Consider the following 12,452-nt stretch of genomic DNA (forward strand, 5'->3'; position numbering starts at 1 on the left):
CATAGCACAGGGAGATCAGCTCGGTGCTTTGTGACCACCTAAAGGGGTGAGATAGGGAGGGTGGGAGGGAGAGGCAAGAGGGAGGAGTTATGGGGATATATGTATATGTATAGCTGATTCACTTTGTATAAAGCAGAATTGTAAAGCAATTACACTCCAATAAAGATATTAAATATACATATATATATATATATAATTCTGTAAATCAGAATTCTGATACAGGTCTCACGAGGCTAAAATCTCATTGTTTGTAGGGCTACATTCCTTTCTGGAGGCTACAGACAAGAATCCATTTCCCTGCCTTTTCCTGCTTCTAGAGACTGCTGGCATTCCTTGGTTCCTGGACCCTTTCCCTCTTTCAAGGTCTTCAATGGTGAGTGGGGTCTTTTCACATCTATCTCTCTGACCCTCTTCTGCCTCTTCTCCTTCCACTTTTAATAATTCATGTGATTAGATTGGGCCCACCCAGATAATCCAGGATAATCTCCCCATCACAAGGTCAGCTGATTAGCAAACTTAATTGCATCTGCAAACTTAATTCCCCATCTCCATGTGACCTAACATATTCACAAGGTTCCAGGCACTAGAGTGTGGACATCTTTGGGGGGCATTATTCTGCCTACCACATGATGTTACACATGGTAGTGTGTCGTTATAATCTTTTTTTAAAAATTGAAGTCTAGTTGGTCTACAATGTTTCAGGTGTACAACAAAGTGATTCAAATACACACACACACACGTGTGTGTATATAAGGGTTGCTTCCATGTCTTGGCTATTGTAAATAATGCTACAATGAAACTGGGGTGTACATATCTTTTCAAATTATGGTTTTCTCCAAATGTATGCCCAGGAGGAGGATTGCTGGATTATATGGTAGCTCTATTTTTAGTTTTTTAAGGAACCTCCATACTCTTCTCCATAGTGGCTGTACTAATTTACATTCCCACCAACAGTGTAGGAGGCTTTCCTTTTCTCCACACCCTCTTCAGCATTTATTGCTTGTAGACTTTTTGATGATGGCCATTCTGACCAGTGTGAGGTTATACCTCATTGTAGTTTTGATTTGCATTTCTCTAATAATTAGCAATTTTGAGCATCTTTTTGTGTGTCTCTTGGCCATCTGTATGTCTTCTCTGGAGAAATGTCTGTTAGGTCTTCTGCCCATTTTTTGATTGGGTTATTTTTTTTGACATTGAGCTATATAAGCTGTTTGTATATTTTGGAAATTAATCCCTTGTTGATAGCATTGTTTGCAAATATTTTCCCCCATTCTGTAGGTTGTCTTTCTGTTATGTTTATGGTTTCCTTTGCTGTGCAAAAGCTTTTAAAGTTTCATTAGGTCCCATTTGTTTATTTTTGCTTTTGCTTACATTACTCTAGGAGATAGAGCCAAAACATACTGCTGCAATTTATTCAAGTGTGCAACACACTTCAAAGAGTGTTCCGCCTATATTTTCCTCTAGGAGTTTTATAGTATATGGCCTTACATTTAGCTCTTTAATCCATTTTGAGTTTATTTTTGTATATGGTGTTTGAGAATGTTCTAATTTTATTTTTTTACATGTAGCTGTCCAGTTTTCCCAGCACCACTTATTGAAGAGACTGTCTTTTCTCATTGTATATTCTTGCCTCCTTTGTCATAGATTAATTGATGATAGGTGCATGGGTTTATTTCTGGGCTTTCTACCCTGTTCCATTGGTCCATGTGTCTGTTTTTGTGCCAGTATCATACTGTTTTGACTATTGTAACTTTGTAGTATAGTCTGAAGTCAGGGCGTGTGATTCCTCCAGCTCCGTTCTTCTTTCTCAAGATTGTTTTGGCTATTCAGGGTCTTTTGTGTTTCCATACGAATTTTAAAATTGTTTTATTTCTATGAAAAATGCCATTGTAATTTGATAGGGATTGCACTGAATCTGTAGATTGCCTTGGGTAGTATAGTCATTTTAACAGTATTGATTCTTCCAATCCAAGAACATGGTATATCTTTCAATCTGTTTGTGTCATCTTCAGTTTCTTTCATCAGCATCTTACAGTTTTCAGAGTACAGGTCTTTTGCCTCCTTAGGTAGGTTTATTCCTAGGTATTTTATTCTCTTTGATGCTATGGTAAATGGGATTGTTTCCTTAATTTATCATTCTGATATTTCATTGTTGGTGTAGAGAAATGCATTTCTGTATATTAATTTTGTATCCTGCAACCTTATCAAATTCATTGATGAGCTCTAGCAGTTTTCTGGTGGCATCTTTAGGATTTTCTATGTATAGTACCATATCACCCGCAAAACAGTGACAGTTTTACTTCTTCCTTTCTAATTTAGATTCCTTTTATTTGTTTTTCTTCTCTGATTGCTGTGGCTAGAACTTCCAAAACTATGTTGAAAGTGGTGAGAGTGGGCATGTTGTTATAATCTAGTTCCTGTCTTCTGATTTGTAGTTACTGTGGTCCACACTGAGAGGCATACAGTTGTAGATCTATTGTAAGGGATGAACCCTGAGCATCTGTGCCACATAAGGCTGGCCTTCCATGGATCTCTGCTGGGTTTTCTGGGCATGACATGGTTCTATCTTGATTTCCTGATTACCTTTATGCTTTCCTGTTGGGACCAACGTTTGACCTTTTTTGAGCCTGCTTTTCTGAAGTCCTGATATTTTTCCTGTCTCCGACGGTATACATTCTTTAGCTTAAGCCCTTAAAGGCAAGCTTGAGTCATGTTTCAAGAGTGTGGATTATCTTGACCAAAGCAAACAATGCTCAGAAAGGCCATGACGTGGGGGCCTTCTTGCTAGGACCAAATCCACTGCTTGGCCATCTCTCTGCCTTGGATATTCAAGCTGGAAGCTTGAATCACACCTAACTTTGGAATCCTTTGGGCTATTTGCTATTCCTCTCAGTGACTCTGTGCAAGCACAGACTTGCTAGTCCCTACTTTCTCCCTTTCAGCACTGGCTCCCTCTTGGGGTCACAGCATACTACTTGGCAGAACTCACCTACACTACAGCCAACAAGGCCATCTCAACAGCTCCAGACCTGTAGAGATGACACCAAAGACTATCTTTTCTCCCTCCTGCCTAAAACTGTGGGTGATCAAGATGAGTACCTCTGATGTCTGCAGAGTGAGAGCTGAATAATAATTTCCCGAAACTTTTGCCATTTGGCACATTTGGAAGTTTGAATAAGAGTGCATATGGATCCTGTCCCCTAACCTCTAGGTACTGATGTATTCGACCTGTGGGCTCAACCTTCACACCTCTAACCCACCTTCACAAAGACAGGCAGTATATTGGGAGGTTCAGATGTAGCTGCATGGAGTTAGTTATGGGTCTAGTGTGTAGCATGAGCTCAGTACCTCAATTCTTACCCATTATTCCCAGGTACTGATCTCTGGACATTAATAATAGTATTATTATTGTTATATAAAGCCAAAGCCATCATTTAGGTTTCTGAGAGTCCAGAATCTCCAGTGAGATGAGTAGTTAGAACCAATGTTGAAGAAAATAAATTTGTCAGGGAAACTGGAGCAAAAACCTGTAGTGCCTTCATTTTCCTAAAATATTTTTAATACTGTAAAAATAACAGCTAACATTATGAAGCACTTGTGTCACACACACTCTTATATGAATCAACTCATTTAAACCTCATTACAACCCGATGAAGTATGTACTATTATTACCCCCATTTTATAGAAGTTGAAACAAGAACAGAGAGCTTAAGTAACTTTGAAAATGTCACAGCTGCCAGGATTGACACCTTGGGCAGTCTGACTGTTGTTCCATCTCTTAACCATTTTATAATTATAGAGTTTAATTTTTACTATTTCAGAAAAATACAGAGCTTTCCTCTAACAACAAAATCAGAATACCACAAAAGATTCACCCAAGAACTGGTGAGACTGATATAGATAATCTGACAAAAGACTGGTCTTTGACTTAATTAAATACAGTCAACAATTAAGGTCAAAGCAGGTTGTTAAAAATGCAAAAATTGGACACATCAACAGATATTTGTATTGCAGTACATGGCTAGAAGCCCATTACTGAGAAACGGTCTTGTGGTGGAACAATTACTAGAGTTCCCATGAACTTTAAGAAATGGACCAACTTATTTTAAAGTGCTGGCATCCTGAGTTGTCAAAATGACATCCCTAGAAATAACTGGCAGCAAAATCTCAGTAAACTGAAATGCAGGAACTTCATCGATTTTTGTTATTGCTGTTGTTGAACTTTAGAGCAATATATTCCCAGTTAAGGGAGTTCTTGTCAACAGCTGATGAGAGCCTTAAGAGGTGCCATTTCTTGTATGGCCAGACATAAAGTGATTTTACATATCCTTGGCAAACAGTTTCTTCAGTCAGGTAACTATTATTTACATCCCAGTTCTGGGGACAACAGGTGATTAAGACACATCTAATTCCTTCTCTCAAGGGACTTCTAATCTAAAAGGGTACCCAGTTTAACTGCTGTAATACGGGAAAAAGGGAGAAACAGGCTACTGAGTGTAACTGAACATATAATCTTAAACCTCCAACCTATGCTTTGAAATCTCAAAATCTGCTGAAAGGGAAAATTTAAGATTTTTAGTCTCAGACCATTATTCTTTCAACCAGATCCAAAAGTTGGAAGAGGACTGGGACAAAGAGGACTGGAAGCTGGAGAACGTAAGTAAAACCGTATGTGTGTGTGAGTGTGTGTGTGTGAGCATGGTTATTTAATTATAATACTATATAAAATAAAGGTACAGATATAACTGTTAAGACTTGGAAGATAACTAGTATCAAAATAGGAATATGCAGTAAAACTTACAATTACTAGGGAGGACAAAAGGGATTAAAAAAATAATAATTCTAGCAAAAGAAATAGGAACTGGGGTATAGTCTCAAGCTGAGGAGGTCGGGGGATGTCTCTGCTATATGACAATACGATTCAAACTCAAGCTCCCTGTATCATCAATAATGTGGTATGTTATTCATCTCTTCTACTGGAAGTACAGTAAATATTAGGACTGGATGTTTCCACAGTGAAAGTTATGTTTCCTTGAAAGAGTCCAAATAGGGAAAATGATTTACCATTCGCATATTTTAGATGAGGATACTTCATATCTTTCCTCAGTGCCAGATCCTAGAACACTGCCTGGAAACCTGAAGTGATGTATGGTTTACATGATCTATAAAGGCTGACAAGAACCTTGCTCTTGGGTCTTTCTTCATGGTGATGGGTGTTTGGTTGTTTCCACCAGCCCTCCAAACTGGCCCTTCGAAGCAAGGGGAAAAGAGTTCTAGGCACTCATACTCCTGCTCTCCCCTCAACATTTCTTTATTTCTGGCACATTCTAGGTCTTTGGCCTCTCTAAGGTCCCTGTAGACTCCTCTCTTAGCATTTTTTGGAATTAAGCACCATTTCATGGTTTTAAATTACTCCTGCTTGCCCTGGTAGTATCAGGGCTAAATATATCCCTCCAAACTTTAATTCTTCTCTTTAAGCATTCTTCTTCCTGCACTGGGGAGGGGGATCACAATGGTTCCTTAAATTCTACAGGAAGTGTTTTCAGTCATGCAGATGCAATCAATAGAGAACTCAACACAGCCTTTATAAGCCAGAATGGAGCCAGTATACAAAAAGATTTTTAAAAAGTACTAGAGAAAATGGAAAAGGCACACAGCTCTGTAACTAAAACTACTCACGGGTCAGAGGGAGAGAAGGAACATTCTTCTTGTGGTCCCAGCAGGACCTCTATCAGGGATGGTTAAATGCTTAAGAGTTCCTTGAAGTTCCAGTTGTCATGGAGCTATTTGTAGACTGGTCTTCCCAGGATATCAGTTGCTTCAATATTACAGATTATTCTTGCATGGTTGGTGGCCAGTACATTTTCGTGGTTTCTAGAGGGTCCCAATTTTGCAGATCCACTTGACCAGGAAGTTTCCATGCCTCAGTATGGGGTGTGTGTGCTTATTTTATTCATTTCAGGCTGATACAATGCTAAATTTGACAGAAGATATTTCTCAGTGAACTGGCTGGTTAGAAACCCTAAGCTTCTGGCTCTTCCCTGACTGAACACTATGTACCCTGGGAAGTGGTGAGCTCTGGAGTGAATTAAGCCTAATGGAGCATGAACTTAGGTCTACATCCATCTGCAGTCAGGCACATTCATTTATTGGGTTGGACATGAAATGGTGCTTTAGATGTGGTTGAGTGATGACGCAACTGCTCCTCTGGCACACCTCGGATGTTGAATGTTTGGTGTCAGATTTAGAATGAAGACCTAAGGCTTCTTTTTGTTGTTTTATCATAATGCCCGGAGGGACCAGGATATTGGTTAGCATCAGACACTAGTCTAGCTGCGCACTGGATCCTGTAGATATCACTCACCCTTCGTACCCTCGCGCCACTGCCGACCCTGCTCCTGCTAGAATCTCACAATTGCAGCTACTCATGCTTCCCCGTTTTGGTTTTTTATTTATTTATTTTTTTAAAGATGTTGCCAAGCATGAGAATTGTGGCTGGGCCACTTAATCTGGAATGATATTGACATCAGCACTGGCCACTGAAATTTCATCACATAGCAAAAACATCACTCATGATGATCTTTCTCCCATCTGAAGGCTAATAAAAGAGGAGGCATTCATGGGGTACTTTATAAGATACGCCCTACCAACCTGAAAATTGACTTCTAGTAGAGAGTTACTACCTACAATTTTCACCACCTTAGTGCAGTAAATTCATACATCCGCAAACAATGGTTCTGGGATGCAATCTTTACTGAACTTGAATTTTGGCTCTGCTTCAACCTAGAGTAAGAGCTACATCATGGATGCCAACTTTCTTGCATATGAGACCTTAATGGTCAAGAAAGTGAGAATGCTGCCCACCTGGCCTAACTTGTCCAGCTGTAACAATGTCCCCAGTGGTCTCTTGGAATGCTGAGTCATGGCCAGAGCTAGATGCTATGCAGCAGTGTCCTTGTCAAGGCCTGTCTGTAAGTGATATCCCTGTCTGGTTTACCTGCCAGTGGTATCACTCGCTGGCAGCAGGTGATATCCTGGAATTTTTAAGGTAATGAGAAATATCATGCCTCCTGTTGCTTTGGTCATCATGACATTGGGTCAGGCTGTAAGGCTATAATGTAGTCTACTGCTTTGCCACTAAAATAATGTATTGGAAGATGAAGGCCTGAGAACACATCCCTGACTCATTCCTCCAAAAAAAAATGAACAAGTTGAGGCTGTTGGCAAGTTAAGAGAGTGTGTGCCAACCTGAGAGCCAAAGTTTCTGCTCCCTGTGGTGTTAAGGAAGAGTGGAGAGGGCTGTGGAGTGGGGACTCCAGATTTCCTGCTCCTGGAGGGGCCAGCCCAGCAAAGGCCTGTATGCATATTCTGCTTATGCTCCTGGGAGGACTGTCAGACCTCATGGCCTGGAGGAGAGATATTTTTGTAGCTGAATTGCTTCCAGTCCCTTAGGCGGAGAGGACTGCTGCTTGTTCCCAGAATGGCCTCCTTCCCACCTCAGGGCAGCGACTACCAGCTCAATGCTTATCAACTGACATAACAGAAGTTTTCATGGCAAACATCAATGGCCTAGGGAACCTCTAAGTCCTGACTGAAGCTGAAGGTAAATAAATCATGAAGAGTCAAAGGAATGATAATTCCTTTAAGGAGAATCAGACACCCAAGGGAGAAAGGAAAAGCTGAACTGGAGCTGGTGGCTGTATTGCCATAGAACTGAAAGAAGTAGGAGAAAACGTGAACAAAGTACTGATGCTCCTCAACGAGATGCAATTAGAATACATTAGACTTCCTGGAGCTAAATATCAACCTCAATTTAAAAAAGGAAAAAAAAAAAAACCGACCTGAAGAAGATGGGTGTTGTTGAGAACTGAAATAGTGGTTTGGAACACCCTGAAGAACAAATGGCACAAAAGAACAAAATCCCAAGGTATAAGGGAAAGGACAAGAGATCTGGAAGTTAGAAACTTAAAATGTAAATAGTAAGAGCTCTGAGAAGAAAGAAATACACGGAGATATAACTTTTTAAAAAAGAAGAAAATTTCTTTGGATAAAGACAAGTTTTTAGATTAATAATGGTTACCAACACTCAGATGTGATTAATGGAAAAAAATTTACATACCTAGTTATACCTTGGTGAAGCTTATAAATTCCTTGGATTAAAAAAATCTTATAAATTTCTACAAAGAACATTATGACAACAACAAAAATTAACTAAAGAAATGGTTACTATGAGTTACAGAGTTCTGAAACAAAACACATACTGAAAGGGAAAATAATATCCCCCAACTAAAATTTTGAAGCAGTCCAGCAAACCCTACAAATTTTAGTGGAAGTAGAAATGCTGTGGTGTGTTGGAAATGATTAACAACTGATTCTACGGAAAAATGATAAACAAAAAAACAAAGCCTTGCTTTGTAGTGCTTGCCAATTTTCACAGTGTAAATACTCCCTCCAAGGTTAATTTCAAGCTCTCAAAGTGATATCATTGAACACAGAGTTGGGAAGAAATGAGTCAGTTTAAACCAGCTCCAGGACACCAATGCAGAGAGCGGTAGTGCAGATATAACAGCTTAAAAATATCACCTCTGTGGAATACTTGATGAGTATGCAAAGAAAATGCCTTAGTGGAAGGACACCTTTAATATGTTAATAGAGAAATGCAGGTGTGATTATCGCTGCTGGGGTGAGAAGGTAAGCCTTGGAAGAAGTGAAAACAATTAATTAGCACTTCCAAATTAATAGGGCAAGATACAATGAAAGAACTGACCAAGTCAGAAAAGTAAGAGGGACTTCTGGTTTCCAGTCCATCATGCAAGGAGCCTGGAAGTCACCACTTCATCCTAATTGTAAGTAAAAAATTAGTACTAAAAAATCAATAACCTTTCTCAGATCTATCAGGAAAGTGAGGCCACAGGGCAAACTGCTACCCCCAAGTTTGGAGAGATAGACAGGTGGATACAGAGACTCACAACTTATGAGAGAGCAGAAACCCATGAGCAGAAACCTGAGGAACAACTGCAGGGGTAGGAAAACCTGAACTGCAACTGACAAATTGCTGGGGGCTCAGTGTGGACAAGTTTGAGAGGTAAAAACTCCTAGGGACCCAGTCACAAGGTGGCCTCCACACATTTGTGAGTTTTACCTTCTGGAGCTCTGCCAGATCCCCACAGTGAAGACTGGAGAAAAATCCCCTCATGCTGCTGGCAGAGAGAGGGGCAAAGGAACCATTCTGAAATATGCCAGAGTGTCTGTTCATCTTAACAAGGCCTGTCCTCAAGGAAAACTATTTTACCAGAGTCTAACCTATTGGGATTTTATCAGAGGTTAATCAACATGGGGGGAGGGAGGAAATACCCAACTCCAGCCCCTTCTAGCCATCCTGTCCCATTTAAAGCTAGGGAAAAACTAGAGAAGCACTTGTAAAGAAAAGTAAGAAGAGGAAAAAGAAAAAAATAAAGTGTGTTCATACTAAACCTAAAATTAATGGAAGGAACAACACAAAGAATATCAGTTATGCAACAAATATGGAAAGTCTGAATTTCCCTATCCATATACATTATATTCAGTTAGAGAAAATCCAGTTATATGTTAACAAAAATCACCATTAAAATAAAGTGACAGGGGGTGGAGTAAAGATGGCATACTAGGAGGACGTGGAATTCACATCTCCTCATAACTACAGCAACTATCAGGCACTGGTGGGGGGCCACGGACACCTAAGGGGATGGGAGGAACCCCCAGCGACCAGGTTGTGAGATTGTGGTTCCCAGGACGAAGGTTGGGCCCAAGCTCCTGTGGTGGGAGCTCCGAGTCCAAACATCAGGACTAACAGAGAACCTCAGACCCCAGGGAATATTAATCGGAGTGAGGCCTCCCAGAGGTCCTCATCTCAGCACAAAGACCCGGCTCTATCCAACTGCCTGCAAACTCCAGTGCTGGACATCTCAGGCCAAACAACCAGTAAGACAGAAATACAGCACCACCCATCAAAAAGAGAAAAAAAACTGAAACAACAAAAAAAACATGTTACAGACAAAGAAGCAACGTAAAAACCTACAAGACCAAATAAATGAAGATGAAATAGGCAACCTACCTGAAAAAGAATTCAGAGTAATGAGAGTAAAGATGATCCAAATCTTGGAAATAGAACAGAGAAAATAGAATAAACATTAAGATGAACCTAGAAGAACTAAAGAGCAAACAAACAATGATGAACAACACAATTACTGAAACTAAAAATACTCTAGAAGAAATCAATACCAGAATAACTGAAGCAGAAGAACAGATAAGTGACCTGGAAAATAAATAGTGGAAATAACTACCACAGAGCAGAATAAAGAAAAAAGAACGAAAAGAATTGAGGACAGACTCAGAGACTTCTGGGACAACATTAAATGCACAAACATTCGAATTATAGGGGTCCCAGAAGAAGAGAAAAAGAAAGGGACTGAGAAAACATTTGAAGAGATTATAGTTGAAAACTTCCCTAATATGGGAAAGGAAATAATCAAGTCCAGGAAGCACAGAGAGTCCCATACAGGATAAACCCAAGGAGAGACACACCAAGACACATATTAATCAAACTCTCAAAAATTAAATACAAGGAAAAAATATTAAAAGCAGCAAAGGAAAAACAACAAATAACATACAAGGGAATCCCCATAAGGTTAACAGCTGATCTTTCAGCACAAACTCTGAAAGCCAGATGGGAGTGGCAGGACATATTTATAGTGATGAAAGGGAAACACCTACAACCAAGATTATTTCTACCCAGCAAGGATCTCATTCAGATTTGATGGAGAAATTAAAATCTTTACAGACAAGGAAAAGCTAAGAGAATTCAGCGCCACCAAACCAGCTTTACAACAAATGCTAAAGGAACTTCTCTAGGCAGGAAACACCAGAGAAGGAAAAGACCTACAATAACAAACTCAAAACTAATTGAGAAAATGGTAATAGGAAGATACTTATTGATAATTACCTTAAAGGTAAATAGATTAAATGCTCCAACCAAAAGACACAGACTAGCTGAATGTATACAAAAACAAGACCCATATATATGCTGTCTACAAGACACCCACTTCAGACCTAGGGACACATACAGACTGAAAATGAGAGGATGGAAAAAGATATTCCATGCAAATGGAAATCAAAAGAAAGCTGGAGCAGCAATTCTTATATCAGACAAAATAGACTTTAAAATAAAGACTATTACAAGAGACAAAGAAGGACACTACAGAATGATCAAGGGATCAATCCAAGAAGAAGATATAACAATTGTAAATATTTTGGCACCCACATAGGAGCACCTCAATATATAAGGTAAATGCTAACAGCCATAAAAGGGGAAATTCACAGTGACACAATCATAGTAGGGGACTTTAACACCCCACTTTCACCAATGGACAGATCATACAAAATGAAAATAACTAAGGAAACACAAGCTTTAAATGATACATTAAACAAGATGGACTTAATTGATATTTATAGGACATTCTATCCAACAAACAACAGAATTCACTTTCTTCTCAAGTGCTCATGGAACATTCTCCAGGATAGATCATATCTTGGGTCACAAATCAAGCCTTGGTAAAGTTAAGAAAATTGAAATCGTATCAAGTATCTTTTACAACCACAACACTATGAGACTAGATATCAATTACAGGAAAAAATCTGTAAAAAATACAAACACATGGAGGCTAAACAATATACTACTAAATAACCAAGAGATCACTGAAGAAATCAAAGAAGAAATTAAAAATTACCTAGAAAAAAATGACAATGAAAACACAACAGCCCAAAACATATGGGATGCAGCAAAAGCAGTTCTGAGAGGGAAGATTACAGCAATACAAACCTACCTCAAGAAACATCTCAAATAAACAACCTAACCTTATACCTAAAGCAATTAGAGAAAGAACAAAAAAACTCCCATAGTTAGCAGAAGGAAAGAAATCATAAAAATCAATCAGAAATAAATGAAAAAGGAATGAAGGAAACAATAGCAAAGATCAATAAAACTAAAAGCTGGTTCTTTGAGAAGATAAACAAAATTGATAAACAATTAGCCAAACTCATCAAGAAAAAAGGGGACAAGATTCAAATGAAAAGAATTAGAAATGAAAAAGGGGAAGTAACAAGTGAAACTGCAGAAATACAAAGAATCATGAGAGGTTACTATAAGCAACTATATGCAGGTAAAATGGACAACCTAGAAGAAATGGACAAATTCTTAGAAAAGCACAACCTTTCCGGACTGAACCAGGAAGAAATAGAAAATATAAACAGACCAATCACAAGCACTGAAATTGAGACTGTGATTAAAATCTTCCAACAGACAAAAGCCCAGGACCAGATGGCTTCACAGGCAAATTCTATCAAACATTTAGAGAAGAGCTAACATGTATCCTTCTCAAACTCTTCCAAAATATAGCAGAGGGAGGAACACTCCC

This window comes from Neophocaena asiaeorientalis, unplaced genomic scaffold, assembly GCF_003031525.2.
Source record: "Neophocaena asiaeorientalis asiaeorientalis breed wild unplaced genomic scaffold, Neophocaena_asiaeorientalis_V1.1 scaffold472, whole genome shotgun sequence".
Lineage (NCBI taxonomy): Eukaryota > Metazoa > Chordata > Mammalia > Artiodactyla > Phocoenidae > Neophocaena > Neophocaena asiaeorientalis.